The sequence below is a fragment of the Carlito syrichta genome, unplaced genomic scaffold (assembly GCF_000164805.1).
Source record: "Carlito syrichta isolate Samal-C Ts95f unplaced genomic scaffold, Tarsius_syrichta-2.0.1 Scaffold313881, whole genome shotgun sequence".
NCBI lineage: Eukaryota > Metazoa > Chordata > Mammalia > Primates > Tarsiidae > Carlito > Carlito syrichta.
Genome location: NW_007257977.1, coordinates 282,861 through 300,730, shown reverse-complemented (window position 1 = coordinate 300,730; position 17,870 = coordinate 282,861). Strand labels below are relative to the sequence as shown.

The following is a 17,870-nucleotide window of genomic DNA, read 5'->3' as shown; positions in this document are numbered from 1 at the left end:
CAGTTTTTAACATCCTAACTGACATGGACATCTGAAAGACTGCATTCCTGGGCTGTCTCTGTGTATGGTTATGATATGGACAGAGTCACAACTTCACGGTAGAAAAGAAACTGCACTCAGGTGAACTCTGTTAAAATCAGGCGAATGACCCAAATCACAACCTTCAAAGAACATATTTACAGTAAAAGAGGAGAACTGGGCAGTTCCAAGGGCCAGTTACTGCTCTGCCATAAAAACTGTCCAGCCTAAGCCAACAGAACTGGAGCAGTAGCAGTTAGATTTCTTTCCCTGTGCCCAGGCAGTGTGCACTTGAGCCTGATGACTCCCCCAACCCAGAAGGTCAGCAGGGCTCCCTCAGGAAGCACTGGCCATCCCTGATAAGCTACATTATGGCTTTCCCAGCTCTCCAGGTAAAGCTTCTGGAATGCTCTGCTGACCTAACCATTCGGAAAGCAAAACCCAGCAGCAGTGCCTGAAATTACAGCCAATGAAAACACAAGAATACAAGGACACACATGTAAGTTACTACTCATTAGAATTTGCTATCCAAGGGAGGGAAAGCCACAAGATTTTCTGATATTTATGTTTTCCACATGAAAGGATGGGGTCAATACCAGGCAGTTTCTCAAAGAATTTCTAGTCACAGAGCTCAGCATTTCCTAGGAATGTTTTCAGTACTTGCCTTTTCTATGATCACACTAGTATTACAAAAATCCTACCTGTAAGCTACAAAGCATAAAGAGTCTGCAAATTAGAGACATGCCTAACATATCACTTTCATTCCAAAATCCACACACACCTGTCAGATCTATGAAGCCTCTTAAAAGGTATGGTTGCCTACAGGTGATTGTTCTGCTGAAAAATGAATAACAAACTATTAAATCAGCATCCTCAGTTGACATCAATTTTGAAATAATTTTTTTCTTATGTGCCAAAGCCCAAGGCAACTTAACATACTATAAACCAAAAATTTCACGCTATTTTCTGTGCCTATTGAGGGAGTATAGAGGTAAGAACATGAAGCTTACAAAAATAATGCCTCAAATTCACAACAGCAAATATCTATTTTCTATACTCCAGGTGAGGAAGAAAGGTATCCACAAGCAGAAATCCACAACTGAATCTTTTATACATAGTTTTATATGTAGGATTCTAGATAGAAAGAAAAATGAAACTTTGACAGAAAATAGATCGGGAGGCATAATAAACTGGTGCTGAATAAGTACTCTGTTCTAATGAGTTATTCCAAGAATGGTAATTCCAATTTCCGAGAGAGTAAATATTCAATAGAGTGACTAAAAAAAGAATTTAGGGAAAAGTGTATGTGATAGGGCTTAGTCATCTTTCAAAATAAAATTTTAAAAAACACTACTTCAATATTATTCTTAGATGAAATAAAGCAATTTAACATTTAAAGGGTTTAAGAAAGTTAATAAAAGGCATGTACAGACAACTGATTTTTAAAAATATCTTGGGCACTACTAATTCAGGAATTATGGTAGATTAAATATTTGCAAGGCCTTTCTGCTATTCTGTTTAAAAATGCTTTTTAATGCATTGCTTAGATTCAGGAAGAGAAAACAATGCTATGACAGTAAAGTAGAAACAGTGCAGTGAAACCTAAGCAAAGAGCACTAAGAAGTGAGTTGCCCTGGAGGCAACTGTGAATACCAACAATGGGATGGAGTGTTCAGACTTTCAGCCCTTAGCAAGCTGGGAAATGCCCAACCTGAAACCAGGTTTCCAAAGAGAGGTGATCTTGGGTCTGTAGCATGCTCCTGGTTTCTAGTACAAACAAACACAGATCTCAAGAAGTAATATCTCAAGATTTTAAGACATAATTATCAAGCAAATATTAGCACATAATTAAAACTCACCATGCACACTAGGAAAGAAGTCCAAAAACAGATTTAGACCACCAAGGATTTCAGATACTGGCATTATCAAATATAGGACATGAAAAAACTGTTTGGTGTTGTTTAAAGACATGGAAGATGAAGCCAAAGAAATGAGTAAGCAAAAAGAAACCATCAAAAAATATTCAGGAAGATTCAAAGCACAAATAAAGATTTTAGAAATTAAAAAGACATCATCATTAAAATTTAAAACTCAGTGAATAGCTTACATAGAATATCCAATACAACTAAAGAGAGAATTATAGAACTGGATGCCAAATCTTAAGAAATTACCACCCCCCCCAAAGAAAGAAATGAACAGAAATTAAAAGACATAAAAGATAAAAAGAGAAGTCCTAACATCCATTTAATCAAAACAGAAGACATTAGAGAGAATGAAGAGACAATATTCAAAGCCATTAATAGCTGAGAAATTTCAGAGCTGATAAATGAAACAAATACATGAATATATGAAACACCACAACAAATATAAACAGAAATTTAAAAAGAAAGCTGTACATAGACACATTGTAGTAAAATTGCAGAACACTGAAGACAAATATAGAATAAGTCAAATCATCTACTACAGAATGACAAATAAAAGACTAACAGATGTCCTACTGCAAAAATAAAAGCTATAGGACAATGGAACAGTATGTTCACAATGCTGGGAGAAAATAATTGTCAACTAAGAACTTTAAGAGTGAAATAAAGACATTTCAGAAATCAAAATTGAGAGAAGTTACCACCAAGAGATTCTCAGGGGAAAAAAAATCTGAAGAAGGTAAATCTAATTAAAGGGAAGGTAAGGATAGAAGAAGGGAAGAAAAACAAGAAACGGTAAACATATCAAGTTAAACAAATACCATCTCTAAACAGTACCAACTGTCTAATTTGTATAGTGAAACAAATAACAGAACTGAAATACTGAAAAGTGCATATACATAAAGAAGGAGAGAGTTTTCACTAGGTGTCCTATTATTGTATTATTCTGGAAGGAAGTTTGAATACCTTAAATACTGACTAACTCTAAAACAGTTAAATGTTCATAGTGTACTTTCAGGGTAATCATTAGAAGAACAGAAATACAATGTACAATTTCAAAATCAACAGAGGAAAAGAATGAATGAGAACATAAAAAAACAAAAGCTTCAAAAGAAAGAACAAAGATTAGCAATGAAAATATACACATAAGCTATGATCGTATAATGGTTAGTACTTTGCATTGTGAAAATGTACTCACATACAGTTAAGAAATTTTTAGGCTGTATCTCAAAAAACATACAAGAAAAGATTGAAAGATTTGCCTACATTAAAATCATGAAAACTGTTTTCCAAATGGTACTAAACAGAAAGATATTCAATCTATTAATTAGGAAAATGCAAATAAAGATTACAACAGTATACTTGCTTGCACCCACCAGACTGGCAATAAAATACCAAAGGTTGGAGGGAAGTAAGACAACAGATAAAGCATGATTGATTCTCACAAACAAATTTATTTAATCAGAAAATTAATTTACTGCCATTACATGCAACAAGTAAATCTTGTAACATAATTGAGTAGAAAAGATGCAAGTTGCAAAACACTACATGCAATGTATCATTCTTTTCAAGCTTAAAAACAAGCAAAACTAAGTAAAATATTATTATATATTATCTGCATGTACAAGCAGACATAGGAAACACGTACCAGAATAGAAATCAATAATGACACCAAAAACGCTGTTTAGTTCGGCAGACTTATGTCATTGGGCAAGCACTTTATCCCATCTCAGATTGGCACTCTAAGCAGCATGGGCCTAGAATGCTCAATTCTAGATAAGAGGGCAGACCTGGTAACTGTACTCTTCCAGGATAAAAGCCTCAATCAAAAGCAATTCCAGATTAAGAGAAAAGGTCTGATCCCAAATGGCATATCCTAGGACCTTTCCTAGCTGGCTTATTGACTTTCGATCCAGCAGTGCCCTTTTATGTCATTTCCAGTGACTCAGGCTGACACTATTTTCTGTGCCTTTTGTTTGTCGTAGTTCTGCCCATGTTGCTTGTCTCCAGTGGGGAAACTGGCCTCTTCAATTCTTTTTCCTACTTTTCCTAAGCTACACTGCCCTTTCCTTGGCTGAATTTGCCCTTGTTCCCCGCGGAGTCCTAGATATTCCCTTTGTGCCATCGGAGGCTCATGCACAATCTTGAAACGAAGCAGGAGCAATCACAAGGAATTTCAGAACAAAGAGTTCTTTGAGAATGGGTGATGTGCCGATTTTGACTTACCTGTGTTATCTTTTATTATACACTCTCTGCTGTGTTCCACCTTCACTGTTTCCGAAATTCAGAAAGTTCACAACTCTTTCAGTCACTGAAGCTTTGCCTGGAATAATAAGAGCAGGAAATGAGGAAGGAGGCAACTAGAAGGAACCAAGGGGTCCACTGGGGAAAGAAACTCCTGTATAATCAACCTAGGAGAAACTTGATGTTAAAGAGTTTTGAAAAAGGGTCACCCATGTTAAGGAAAATATCGATCTCAGTCTAAGCCATTTTAACCAAAACTACTAATAGCAACTTAATGTTCTAGAAGAAATCATCACAATTTATAAAGAGCTTTTACATGTATTTTCTCATTGGAACCTTAAGATCTTGAGAATATACAAGTATTATTTTAAAATGCAGTGGCTGAAATTCCCAAATATTTGGAAACTTTCCCCTGACCACTCAGTCAGCAAGGGCCAAAGAAGAAATTAGAGCTCAGCTCTATGACGCCTTATTCCAAACTCTTCCATGACACCAAATGACATAATGGTTTCAACTGGAATAGCAGTATTAGTTCTTTTTGCACTAGAAACTCTTTGTTAGCCAACAGATACAAAATGACTTTGCTTGCTAAGTGACAGAGACACTGCCACAGGATTAATGTATTTATCACAGACAATCCAAAGGTCAGAAATCCAACCAAGGTAGTTAAGAAACACCTATATCTTTTTCACATAGTCTCCCTTTCTCTTTAAGTCACAATTATATTGCTGAGTTTTTTGGTTTTTAATTTTTTCTATTTGGAAATAATCTCAAATTTACAGAAGAATTGTAGAATAATAACAGTAAAAAAAAATTCATATACTCTTTACCCAGATTCACTTACTATCAATATTTAGCCAATTTATTTAATCATTCACTCACTCTCTCCATACATACACACTTGACTTTTTTTTTTTTTTCTCACTCTGTGTAGGTCTCGCCCCTTGAGTAGCTCTCTTCTTCAGTAATCTGCCATACACATTCCAGCTCTTCAGTGGCCCTGAGCTACAGTATCTTCCCTCTCAATGTTATGACACCACTATATTCTGCTAGGGCTCACCTCCCTGTAATAATTCCGCTAGGGCCTAGTAATTTTGGTGCCCAAAATGTCTCAGACATAGCCAGAGATAAGTTCCATACAACATAGCCCTTTACCTCTAGCTACTTCAGAATTTATTTCCTACGAATAAGAATATTCTCTTACATAACCACAATGTTGTTATCAACCTTAGTAAATTTAATATTGATACATCATATTTTAATATAATCTACTGTCATATTGAACTAGCCCAATAATGCCCTTGACTAATTTCTTTCTCCTCCAATTCAGGATATAACGCAGGGTCAGATGTTGCATTTCGCTGCCATTTCCTTTTGCTTCCTTTAACGTGTAACACACAGCTTTCCTTTGTCTTTTATAACATTGACACCTTAGAAGAATATCACCTCTCTCCCCTTTTCTATGAATAGAACATTTCTATTTTGACTTGTGTGACGTTTCCTCAGGTGATTCCTGATGATTCAGTTAAGGCTATGCATTCTCAGCCAGAAAACTACAGAAGTGATGTCTTCTCTGGATGCCTAATCTAAGGGCTCACAAAGTCTGTCTGCCCCACGTTGGCGATGTTAATTTTGATCACCTAGCCAGAGAGTTGTCCAACTTCTCCAGTGAAAGATTACTTCTTTTTCCCTTACAACTAATAAGCAATCTGTAGGGAGACACTTTAAGATCACGCAAATAGCCGGGTTCGGTGGCTCAGCCTGTAATCCCGTGCCTTGGGAGGCTGAGGTGAGTAGATTGCCTGAGCCTGCGGGTTCGAGACCCGCCTGGGAAACTTGGTGAGACCTCATCTCTACAGTAAATCAAAAAATGAGCCGGGTGTGGTAGCGTGCGCCTGTAGTTCCAACTACATGGAAGGCTGAGGCGGAAGGATTGCCGGAGCCCAGCAGGTCGAGGCTGCGGTGGCCGGGAGCGGCCACTGCACTCCAGTTTGGGCGACAGAGTAAGACGCCAACTCAAAAAAAAAAAAAAGATCACGCAAATATCTTCTCCGGCATCAAAATCTCCCCCACTGGTGATGCATGCTTGATCAAAACTTTATACTGTGATGGTACAACATACTGACTGTTCCTACTCCCGCATTCCCTCCATATTGCCATTCACTAGTCAGCATTCTATATTATTTGCTTACCTATTTATCTGGGATACATGAAGTCCTACTTTCTCAACGATTTATAATTTGTCCCTGCATCTAATTATTTTGGTGCCCAAATTATCTCAGACTTAGCCAGCAGGAGCCTCTTCAAGCTGGCTCCTATATCTTTGTGACATAGCCCATCAATCTTTTAATTTTCTTACTTCTATTCCCTTACTTTCTGATATATCTTTTTTAAAAGTTCTGGGCATATCTCTGTCTCTGCCCTAGATCTTGTCTCTTCTCCAAAAAGCCCTGGTTCCTTTCCTTGGAGAATGCTGTTAGAGAGCAAGTTCTGGTTTAACACTGTTTCACAGACACTTTCTATTTCTATTGATTACTTTTCATTTTAAATATGGGTCACAATGCCCTGCTTCTTTGCATGCTTATTTTCTATTATAAGACAGACAACTGGAGGGTGTTCAATTTGGTCCTGGTGGCAGTTAAATTACTGATGGATCCTCTTGATTCTTTCAAGCATGGTCTTATACTTGGTGAAGACAGGTTGATTCCAGTCATGCCCTTATTCCTAGCTTATGGTCCTTACTCTAAGGTACACTCCTTACTCTTAGGATGTGCCTTTCTGGTGTCTCAAAATAATGGATGAGCTACTCAGTAAGGTCTCTCTACCTGGGCTAGGCCAGAACCCCAGTCGCTCTCAGTAATGCATGATCTCTGGTATTGCCATCATGTTCCTAGCCGGGTAGCAGCTGCATTCTGCTAGGTCTCACTCTGTATAGGTCTCACCCCTTGAGTAGCTCTCTCTTCTTCAGTACCCTGCCATACACATTTCAGCTCTTCGTGGCACTACAGTATCATCCCTCTCAATTTGTTATGACACCACAATATTCTGCTAGGGCTCACCTCCCTGTAATAATTCTGCTAGGGCCTAATTATTTTGGTGCCCAAATTGTCTCAGACTTAGCCAGCAGGAGCCTCTGCAAGCTGGCTTCTGTATCTTTGTAACATAGCCCATCATTCTTTTAATTTTCTTACTTTTATTTCCTTACTTTCTGATTTTTTTAAAAACTTCTGGGCTTATCTTGCATCAACTTTGTTTCTGCCCTACATCTTGGCACATCTCCAAAAAGCCCTGGGTGGGGAGTGTGCTCCACTGCAAAAGTGGATCCCCTATTATGTGGTTCTCCCCTCTCAAGGATCATAGTCCTAGCTGCCTGTTGTCCCCTGCCTCATAGACGACTGTTTTGTTTTCTAGTTTTTTGCCATGGGAGGGAAAGACCAGCATCCATTACTTCTCTTTTTATCCCTTCATCACTGATGATGACTGAGGAACACAGAGCTGCTGTACTAGGAAGAATCAGACACTTTCAGCATATAATAAATGCTCTTTATTTAAGCATTTCAAAGAAATTCACTTTCTAACAATCTGTTTCTTAGAAATGTATGTGTTTGCTTTTACTATAGCCTTGTGGCAAGAGAAATGCTCTCTAGCAGTGAGGCAATTCCAACAGAATGACAGGGAAATGTCTCTACTCCTTCCAGAAAGCTGATGCTCACTTTAGATAGCCAGCTGGCTATCACCCTGTCATACATTTACATTTATTTCCATAACTTGCCCTCCAACTGTCATGACAAAGCACTAGAGTCTATCTGAAGCAATGAAAGTTAGTTGCCATCCTTCATTTTTCTTGTTTGTGTACTTAGGGGTGGGGAGAGGACTCCTTTTCATTCAATCATTTTCTGGTGTATTTCCATTTCTACTTCTAATCACTGTTGAGAAACTAATCAGGAAAAAAAGTAGTCAAAAAGAAAATTTGCAATGCCAGATACAAAGCTAATCAGAAGAATGCTGGCAAGTAAGAATAGTATTATATTATATACTGTGAGAAAAGAGGATTTTGCAATCACAAGAAAATGAAGAACAGGTCTCTCTTCCTGTCCAAGCCAGCAGATTTGTGTCCACAACACAGACACATATGTGTACACACACACACACACACACACACAAACAGCACTCCAAACAGTTTGCCAGGCTGAAATGTGGGGTGACTTCTTGCTACTTCTTTTTTATTTTTTATTTTTGGAGTTGGTGTCTCACTCTGTCACCCAGGCTGGAGTGCAGTTGCACGCTCACAGCCACCTCAGCCTCAACCTGGTGGGCTCAGGCAATCCTTCCACTTCAGCCTTCCAAGTAGCGGGAACTACAGGGACGTGCTACCACACCTAGCTAATTTTTTTATTTATTGTAGAGAAAAGGTCTCGCCAAGTTGCCCAGGCTGGTCTCAAACCCCTGGGTTCAGGCAATCCTCTCACCTCAGCCTCCCAATGCTGGGATTACAGGCATGAGCCACCATGCCCAATGGGCTCTTTCTACTTCTTGAGCAGAATTGCTCCCTATTAGAAATCCACATTGCAGCCCATTTAATTCATGTTCACAAACAGAATCAATGCATGACCAAGTTATACCTATCTTTGGTTTGATTTCAGGTCCCTAAGAACCTGAAAGTGAACACCTGATGCAAATACAGTGCTTATTTGTGCTTTTGCCCCTCACTGTCCAGGCACTCCCCATCCTCTGGAACTCCCAGAACAGTTTTCTCACAGGTCTCAGCGTCTCAGTGCTGAATTCTGTTCCTCAAGTCTGCATGTGTCTGGCACCCTAATTAGGTATAAATTCTTCTGTGAGGCCCATTTCCCAGGAGATGAGTTGGAGCACCCGGGCTTGATAAAACAAGATCTTCATGATCTGTTCCCTATCTCCCTTTTCTTCTCCTAACACTTCATGTCCCACCACTAGTGAAAAACTAGTAGCCATCTCCCCTTCATGAAAACACCTTTTTTTCCCCTTTCTTCTCTTGACTAACTCACTGGGGCCTGACAACCTCTGGGGAATTTTTTGTGAGCACCACTCTAGTTCTTAGTGGACAAGTCTGGGGAAAGGCAATATATCAACTGGTTAAGAGCCTAAGACCCTGAAACTGGATGGCCTGGAGTTGAGTCCCAGCTTTGTCAAGTACAAGCTCCAACCCTAGGCACTTATAAATGACTTATAAATAAAAGACTTTACTGACTTTACTGAGTGTTTTCAATGTGCCAAGCACGGATGGGCACTTAAAATACATTATCTCATTTAGTGCTCCCACTAACTCTGTAAAATAGGTGCCATTATTATCAACCCATTTGACAGATGAACAAACACTCAGACATGCACAGTGCCCCACAGTCACACAGCTGGGGTATGATGAGGGCCAAGAGCTCGTAGGCTTTTCATTATAAACAGCATAAAACACCATTCGTGAGAGACTAACAGCATAATGGGTGCTTCTAGACAAAAGGCCTACGATGTCAATTGTGACCCTACTATGGCACTAAAAGGGTAAAAATAAGATGGGAGTAATTAATCAGAATCCTTCAGAAGAGGGTGTCATAAAGAGACTCGTAAATTAGCATCAATCATAACGCCCACAAAAAATGAACAAAATATTTAACCAAGACAAGATGATCAGCAATTTCTAAGAATTCAGAGCCATCTAAACATGGCTCAAGCAAAATAATGTTTCAAAGTAGTGGGGAAAAGCAAGGCATGGTGGTTCACTCCTATAATCTCAGTGCATTGGGATCTGAGGCAGGAGGATTACTTGAGGTCAGGAGTTTGAGACCAGCCTGGGCAACAGAGTCAGACCCCATCTAAACAAAATGTTTTAAAAAGTAGCCAGGCATGATGGTGACCACCATCAGGTACCCTGTTGTTTAAATAACAGTAATAGAATCCAGAGGCCCATCAGAAATAACTACTCATGTGGCTGAAGTGGGAGGATCACTTGAGTGCAGGAGTTCAAGGATGCCATGAGCGCTATGATCACACCACTTGCCCTCAAGCCTGGGGTGACAGAATGAGACCCTGTCTCTTAAAAAAAAAGGTAGTGAGAAAGTTGGGAAGGATATTCTTACTAGAAAAAAAAACTATTAAATCAAAGATTAAGAAGAACTCTCAGAAAGAGGACTCTGGAATATTTGCAAAATTAAATCAATTATATACTCAAGAAGTTGTCATATTGTGCAGCCAACAGGATCCTCTATTTGGGGTGATGCTGGCTCCTACACAATTTGAATTAACAGAGGAACAACCAGGGTCAAAGTGATAAATGCTGGACTGTACACTTCTGGAGAAAATTGAAGAAAAAAGGAAAAGGATCAAAAGTATTAATAGAAAAGTAAAGATCACTGAAACCTAACTTGAGATATGAAATTCCCAGAGAAAGTTTAATCCAAGAAAGAGTCTACCATTTAACATCATTTTAAGCACTACCCTGTTATGAGCAGTAGATGACATTTTTCCATTTTCACCAAAGAGACAGCAGTAAAAACAACTTTAACCTAAAACATAAGAATGTCAGCTTCAATACAAACACTTTCCCAAAAGAAGAATTTTTAACTAAGGAATATGGAGTTTGTACGAGCAGTCATGACAAGATTGCTATTAATTACTAATAGGCAGAACTCCCAAATTGAAATTGAAGTAGAAAATGTGATTCTGTCTCATGGGAGTTGCAATAATAACAGATAATAAAACCAGTTATTGAGTACTTTACTACAGGCTAAAGATCACTCAAGGAGACCTGAGGGGAAGCCCTGTAGGGGCTATATTTCAAAGCACATCCACTTAACCACAGGGACAAGATTAACACACACAAAACTTACTACTTATAAAATGGGATAATACCTGCCTTATGAGGTTTGAAAAACGAGTCAGTAAGTTACTCATATTTGCCCTGTACCGATCACATAGTAAGCACATCAAAAAAGCTAGTTATTATTATTGACAAATAGTTTTAGCCTTGCTTGGATCAACTTCTTCCAGTTATTCAATCCCTGATTCTATTAAAGTCAATAGAGAGGAAGTTTAAGTCAATGAGGCATATATAACTTCAAGATGAAAAAGAACTGGCCAATGTTCAACAGTGTAGTCCATCTCTAGCCACCAACTCCCCCAAAAGACTTTGCCAAGTGGGGTAGGCCTCTGTGAAGGAAGCGAAGACAAAATTAGCACAGCCAACAGCTGGGCTCAAGGAACATTATCATCTTGCCATTAACCACAAAATTTGCAAAATACTATATGTCAGGTAGTGCTCTAAGCACTGTGTGAGTGTGTGTGTGTGTGTGTGTGTGTGTGTGTGCACGCTACACATGTATATAATTACTCTTTTAATCCTCACAACAACCCTTTAAAGTATTATTTGTTACCCCCAATTTGCAGAAACTGAGGCATAGAGAGAAAATATAGCTTGCTCTAACGTAATTTACAGCTTGTACTTGACAAAGCTGGGACTTAACTCCAGGCCGTCCAGTTTCAGGGTCTTGGGCTCTTAACCAGTTGATATATTGCCTTTCCCCAGACTTGTCCACTAAGAACTAGAGCAAGGACAGATACGAAAAGGGCCCAGCAGGAACATAAATAAAGTGCAGTGCTCATGGGGGTGCTGTGCTATCTTGACACATAACAGAAAGAACACGAGTCCTTTAACTATAGAATGATGTGTTTAAGCACACCATAGCAACCTAGACTGCAAATCATCCAAAAAACACGTGTGTCTGTCACCCTGGAGGGCCATCTTCTCAGTTATTTAACACGTGCTGCAGGGAAAGAGAAGGGCTAAGAGCCTGGGCCTAGAAGTCAGATACACTTGGGTTTTAATGGCAGGTCCTCCATTAACAACTCTGTGGCCTTCAACAAATAAATTATTTGACTTCTCTCTGCTCTTCAGTGTCCTCATTGCAAGGATTAAATTAGTTAACAAGGCTTAGTTCTAGTACTTGGCACTTAGTATAAAATAAACAAAATAATAAATAAATATAAATATAGTTGCTATTGCTATTATGCTTCAAGATTCAATCCTAAGCCCTGTGGGAAAATGCCAAGTACATAATATCAGCCTATAAATCAAGAAGGATGCCATGTATAGGAATTGAGAAACATTGTGGACTCAGAAAGATATCAATAAACGTGAACTATTGTAACTCAAAAAGTGTGATAAAGCTGTGCTTTGAAATGCCAGAGAATAAAAAGTCCTTCATCTTAAGAGGTAAGAGCAGTTGTGCTGAGAGACTGCTCAGTCCTTAGTCTGGTAACAAGCACTTTACAGATGTTATTCAATCTTCAAAACCACTCAGGGAATTGTCGCATGATCCCAGTTCTACAGATGAGGATTCTAAGTCTCTCAAGGGTTAAGTGATTGACTCCAGGCCACACTACCAATAAGCAGTAGGCACTGTTGTTGAAAACTGCAAGACTCACTAGTGAGGCCATCAGAAACATAGCCATTCCACAAAGAATCTCCTTGGCACCAAATGGAATTTCGTTAAGCAACACTCAATGTAATCCATCTGTACATCCCCGTGATGCATACTGTGCTTTAAATAAGCCCAAATCCCTGAGAGGTTGTGATATGCCACCGTTCAAAGTGACATACTACTACACATCTCATTCTAAGATCCCTTAGAACGTCCCTTGGAAACATTGTCACAGATGGATAATTTACAAACTGCCATGGCTATCTAAAAGTGGCTAGATAGAATCCACAGCAACATGTTGGTTCTAGAGCTGGGACACTGGGGTAAAGGAAGATACATCAATGGCATAAAATAGGGTGTGTATTTAGGGCTGGGTGCAGTGGCTCCCTCCTGTAATCCCAGCACTTTGGGAGGCCGAGGTGAGAGGATCACTTGAGCCCGAGAGTTCAGCAGCAGCCTAGGTAGCAGGGAAACCTCGTCTCTACCAAAAAAAAAAAAAAAAAAAATCAAAAAATTAGCTGGGCATAGTGGCACACACCTGTAATCCCAGCTACTATGGAGACTGAGGCGGAAAGATCACCTGAACCCAGAAGGTCAAGTTTTCAGTGAGCCATGATCGTGCTGCTGCACTAAGCAATAGAGTGAAACCCCAACTCAAAAAAAAAAAAGGAGAGGGTATGAGTTTGGGATAGGTGCAGACAGAGAAGGAAAGGGTACAGCAAAATATCACTTTCTAATTTTGTTAATAGCAGAGCATCCTCATCACAAATGTCCAAACCAATAACTCAAACTTTTTAATATAGTTTTTTTTTCAAGTTAGAGTCTCACTCTACCACTCAGACTGGCGTGCAAGAGCATGCTCACAGCCACCCTAGCATCACCCAGGCGATCCTTCTGCCTCAGACTTCCAAGTAGTTGGAACTACAGGCATGGGCTACCACACCCAGCTAATATTTTTTATTTATTGCAGAGATAAGATCTCGCCAAGTTGTCCAGGCTGGTCTCGAACCCTTGGACTCTGGCAATCCTCTCACCTCGGTCTCCCAAAGTGCTGGAATTACAGTTTTGAGCCACCGTGCCCAGCCCTAATATAGTTTTCTATGTCTTACCCTGTCCTCAAGAAAAAATCCTGTGGGATTACAGGAGATTTGATTTTCTGATTTTTTTTTTTTTTTTTTTTTTTGAGTTGGAGTCTCACTCCATCGCCCAAGCTGGAGTGCTGTACTCTGGCTCAAATATCAGAATAAACACAAGATTCAGTCTTTTTTCTTAATTCTTTTTTTGAGTCAGAGTCTTGCTCTGTTACCCAGGCTGCAGTGCAGTGGCACATTCTCGACCACCCCAGCGTCAACCTGCTGGGCTCCAGCGATCCTTCCACCTCAGTCTCCCAAGTAGCCAGAACTACAGGCGCACACTACCACACCAGGCTAATTTTTGATTTATTGTAGAGACGAGGTCTTCCCAAGTTGCCTGGGCTGGTCCTGAACCGACGAGCTCCACAGGCCTTAGCCTCCCAAAGTCCTGGGATTACAGACTAAGCCACCAAGCCCAGCCTGAATTTTTTTTTTTTTTAATGAGCACATATTACACTTCCGGGGTGAAAAATGCCTCCCTACCCCTTTTGACTATTCAAAATACTTGCCAATATTTTGAAACACTTACTGGCCTAAAAAAAAAAAAACCTTCCAATCTACTTCAGAACCAGGAATCATATATGTTTAAAATGTACATAATTTAAATTAAAATAAAATTTTGGAGAAACAGCAAAAAAAAAAAAATGTATTGCTAGTGTTGTGCTTGATACGGCAGACATAAAGAGGAACGAGGCTGGGCCAGCTATAGTTTAATGGAGAGACAGACTATAAACAAATAATTACAACTCTGTACCATACAATTAGTGCTTTCGGCAAAATACAGCCACGTGCCAGAGGGCACAGAGGAGGGAATGACTAACCCTGCTTACATTTCAATCCTACACTAACTAACCCTGCTTACATTCCAATCCCACACTTTAAGAGAGGCACTTTCTTTTCTCCCAACGTCCTTTGCAATTTCCTGGTCCAACCCTCATTATTTTCTTTAAAGAGAAAAAGCAGCACAATCCATCTTTATACTCAATACTTGTAAATAGCCACCGTGTTCTTCAATCATCATCCCAGCCCTGAAAAGTTGCACACTGCCTTAATGTACAGCAGTGAAGTAGGAAGTTTCCAAATTAATGCTCAGCCACAGTGTAACATATAACTTGAGTATTTCAGCAGAGGTTTATCAGAATATTTTGTCCTAATGTTTCCTCCAAAATCCCTGGTCTTTTAACAGCCAATTAAAACTGTAAGTGATTTTCTATCAAAAAATCTTAAAAACACAGCTAAACGGATTACACAGCTCATGCCTGTATTCCCAGCACTTTGGAAGGTTGAAGTTGGAGGATTGCTTGAGCTCAGAAGTTTGAGTCTAGCCTGGGCAACCAAGCAAGATCTTGTCTGTACAAAAAAAAATCAAAAAGTAGGCAGGCATGGTGGCATGTGACTGTAGTCCTAGCTACTCAAGAGGCTGAGGCAGAAGGATTACCTGAGCCCAGAAGGTCAAGGCTGTGGTAAACTGTGATCGGGTCACTGCACTACATCCTGGGCAACAGACTGAGATCCCAACTCCAAAAAATAAATAAAATTATACATCAGCAGCAGCAGTTCATTTTATTACATTATTTCAATTTAACTTGATAATGCTGTTAGCGTGACTAAACATTAAAATTATTTCTAAATTTCTGACCGGACAGAATGGGAAATGGGAAAGGCCACATAATTCTGATCAAAGAAAAAACATAAAAGGGTTTTTCCCCCAAGTTCTGATAAACCTAATCCTCTTTTTAAAAAATGGTTTCTAGCCAGGCTCGGTGGCTCAGCCTGTAATCCCGCGCCTTTGGGAGGCTGAGGTGAGTAGATTGCCTGAGCCCGCAGGTTCGAGACCCGCCTGGGCAGCGAGATCTCATCTCTACAATAAATCAAAAAATCAGCCGGGCGTGGTAGTGCATGCCTGTAATTCTGGCTACTTGGAAGACTGAGGCGGAAGGGTCGCCGGAGCCCAGCAGGTCAAGGCTGCGGTGGCCAGCAGCGGCCACCGCACTCCAGTCTGGGTGACAGAGTGAGACTCCAACTCAAAAGATAAATAAATAAATAATAATAAATGGTTTCTGTAAGTAAAAGTAGTGTCGTTTCTTATATTTTTACTAAAAAGCTACAAGGAAAATATTAAAGTGTACCTCAGGGAAAAAGATATTAGGAGGAGAGTCACTGAAGATGTAGAAATGAATTCCTTTTTCTTATTTCAAGTGAAAAAGTATCATAAAACAAGAACAAATAAGTGAGACTTGATTAAATGAATAAGCTTCTGCAGAGCAAAAGAAATAATCAATAGAGTAAATAGACAACCTACAGAATGGGAGAAGATATTCACTAACTATACATGTGACAAAGGACTAATGTCCAGAATTTACAATGAACTCAAACAAATCAACAAGAAAAAAGCAAATGACCCCATTAAAAAGTGGGCAAATGACATGAACAGGCAGCTCTCAAAAGAAGATATACAAATAGTCAGCAAACATATGAAAAAGGGCTCAACAGCACTCATCCTCAGAGAAATGCAAATTAAAACCACAAGTAGATACTACCTTACACCAGTCAGAAGGGTCGTTATTTTACAAATCAAGTAACAATAGATGCTGGAGCAGATATGGTGAAAGGGGAATGCTTATACACTGTTGGTGGGAGTGCAAATTAGTACAATCTCTATGGAAATCAGCAGGGAGATTTTTCAAAGAACTAAAAGTAGATCTACCATTTGACCCAGCAATCCCACTATCGGGTATCTACCCAAAGGAAGAGAAGTCGTTACACAAAATAGACACCTGCACACACGTTTATTACAGAACAATTCACAATTGCAAGGTGTGGAATCAATCTAAATGCTCATCAACTGAGCAGTGGATAATGAAAATGTGTATACACACACACACACACACACACACACGCATCATGGAGTACTATTCAGTCATCAAAAAGAACAAAATCATCTATTTTGTAGCAACACAGATGGAACTGGAGGACATCAATTAGTGTCAATTAGTGAACTAGCACAGAAAAAGAAAACGAAACACAACATGCTCTCACTTTATCACTTATAAAATGGTATGATAGACATTGGAGACATAGAAGGGCAGGAAGGGGTGGTGAGTACACTTAGAGGCCAGACTTCTTCACCACCATGTACTGCATCCATGTAACCAAAAACCATTTGTACTCCTGAAGGTACTGAAATAAAGAAAGAGGGGGGGGAAAAGTACATACAAGATTACTTAAAACATACTGGGCAGAAAGGTATCACAAAGAGGTTGGTCCTCAAAACAGGACCTTCCAGGAAAACCATGTAAATGTGGTCTTTTATACAGGAGACTCCCAGAGATAACTGAAGGCGGGGGTAGTAAGGAATTTTTTAAATTATGAACTTATTCTTACATGCTTAAACTTCAGTCGCCTCCAAGATGTCTTTATTTGAAGTCATACACCTACAGAGATGTTTTTTCCACTGTTCAAAATGGGCTTTGAACTCATCAATTTTGATGCCTGTTAGTGCTTCTGCTGTTTTTTGTTTCACTTCTTCCACAACAGCAAAATGCTTCCCTTTGAGGACTTTTTTCATTGGGGAAACAAAAAAAGTTGCTCGGGGTGAGGTCAGGTGGATAGGGAGGGTGGGGCATGGGGGGGTCATACCATTTTTGGTCAAAAACTGCTCAACCCTCAGCAGGGTGCGGGCAGGTACACTGTCATGGTGGAAGAGCCAGTCACCTGTTTGCCACAAGTCAGGACATTTCTTCTGCATATCATGACGCAACCATCTCAAAACTTCCAGATAATAACTTTGGTTGACCATTTGATCCAGAGGAACAAATTCTGATTGTATTACAAGGGACTCACCCTCCAAAAGATAATTTCAGCTGTTTGTGGGGGTCCCCCCTCGTAAGAGGTCTTCTGAAATTTCAACAACTACTTCTCTATTCAGAAAGCCATCATCTCACCTGGCTGAAGCAGGCACTAAGTATATGTCAGTCTCATCACCTTAGACTGAGCTCAAACTTGTTAGTAGTGAAGAGCCCATTATCACATCTAACCTGAAGGGAAGGAGCAATCCTAAAGTGTACTCATGGGTTTAACTTCATTTTTTGTTTTTTGTTTTTTTT

The 17,870-nt window shown here is 39.6% G+C and overlaps 1 protein-coding gene across 2 annotated transcripts in view; it reads right to left on the bottom strand.

The window, feature by feature from the left end:
- Positions 1 to 17,870, bottom strand: part of SGMS1 (sphingomyelin synthase 1) — a 274,978-nt gene that overhangs the window by 193,049 nt on the left and 64,059 nt on the right. For both annotated transcript variants that reach the window (XM_008070649.1, XM_008070652.1), the window contains exon 2: positions 4,167 to 4,263. The gene's annotated coding sequence lies outside the window, so the exon portion shown is untranslated. The remainder of the gene's footprint in view (positions 1 to 4,166; positions 4,264 to 17,870) is intronic.